The sequence below is a fragment of the Rhincodon typus genome, unplaced genomic scaffold (genome assembly GCF_021869965.1).
Source record: "Rhincodon typus isolate 14 unplaced genomic scaffold, sRhiTyp1.1 hic_rhity00000983, whole genome shotgun sequence".
Lineage (NCBI taxonomy): Eukaryota > Metazoa > Chordata > Chondrichthyes > Orectolobiformes > Rhincodontidae > Rhincodon > Rhincodon typus.
In genome coordinates, this window is record NW_025966621.1 from 34,954 (window position 1) to 36,301 (window position 1,348).

Genomic DNA, 1,348 nt, shown 5'->3' on the forward strand with positions numbered 1-1,348 from the left:
TCCATCCGTCATTGGCCCGGAAAAAATAACATGTTCTTCCAACATACTGGGCCCAACCATAGATGGTAGGGTCAAGCTTCCCAAACAACAGCACGATGCCAGAAATGCTTATCCTAATTCAAAGACTATTGTTGCAAGTGAAACTCTTCAGGAGCATTTATTTTCACTTGTCACAACTGAAATAACTCCACAGGGGCTGGTATCCTGTCATCAAGTCAAATTTATTTACACATAGGCGCATCCTTGACACTGACCCAGCTTCCTTCGAGCAAGCTCTCAAAGTGCGCAGAGCCTCTGGCACTCCTGTTCATATCTGTCAGCCAGGGCTCCCTGATTGGACCAGGTTAACAGCCAGGGCTCCCTGATTGGACCAGGTTAACAGCTGGGGCTCCCTGATTGGACCAGGTTAACAGCCAGGGCTCCCTGATTGGACCAGTTTAACAGCCAGGACTCCCTGATTGGACCAGGTTAACAGCTGGGGCTCCCTGATTGGACCAGGTTAACAGCTGGGGCTCCCTGATTGGACCAGTTTAACAGCCAGGACTCCCTGATTGGACCAGGTTAACAGCTGGGGCTCCCTGATTGGACCAGTTTAACAGCCAGGTCTCCATGATTGGACCAGTTTAACAGCCAGGACTCCCTGATTGGACCAGGTTAACAGCTGGGGCTCCCTGATTGGACCAGTTTAACAGCCAGGTCTCCCTGATTGGACCAGGTTAACAGCTGGGGCTCCCTGATTGGACCAGGTTAACAGCCGGGGCTCCCTGATTGGACCAGTTTAACAGCCAGGTCTCCCTGATTGGACCAGGTTAACAGCCAGGTCTCCCTGATTGGACCAGGTTAACAGCCAGGGCTCCCTGATTCGGCCAGATTAATAGCCCCAATCAGGGAACTCCAATTCTTGATCTCGTTACAATCACTGCATCCAGCATCACAGATACCAGCCTTCAGCCAATTCCATTCACTCCACGTGATATCAAGAAACAGTTGGAGATACTGGACACTGCAAAGGCTCTGGGCCCTGACAATATTCCGGCACAAGACAACGTAACCATCTCTCCTTCACAATCAAACACAGCCGCACAGCCAAATACCAAATCTAGGCACGTAACAGTCAAATGGTTGACTGTAAACTTCATGTAGTTTCTTTTTACACGGGAGATGGTTCTGGGGATTGATGTATCTATCAGAGTCACAGTGAACGGTTACACTGACATCTAGCGGCAAGCAAGATAAATAATGGAAAACTTCACTGAAATGGATTTGAATCTGATACAAAAGGGACTTCACAGCCGTTAAATAATCTTTCCAAAACTGAGGCTCTGTCCAACTGTCAGAGGATCAGTCT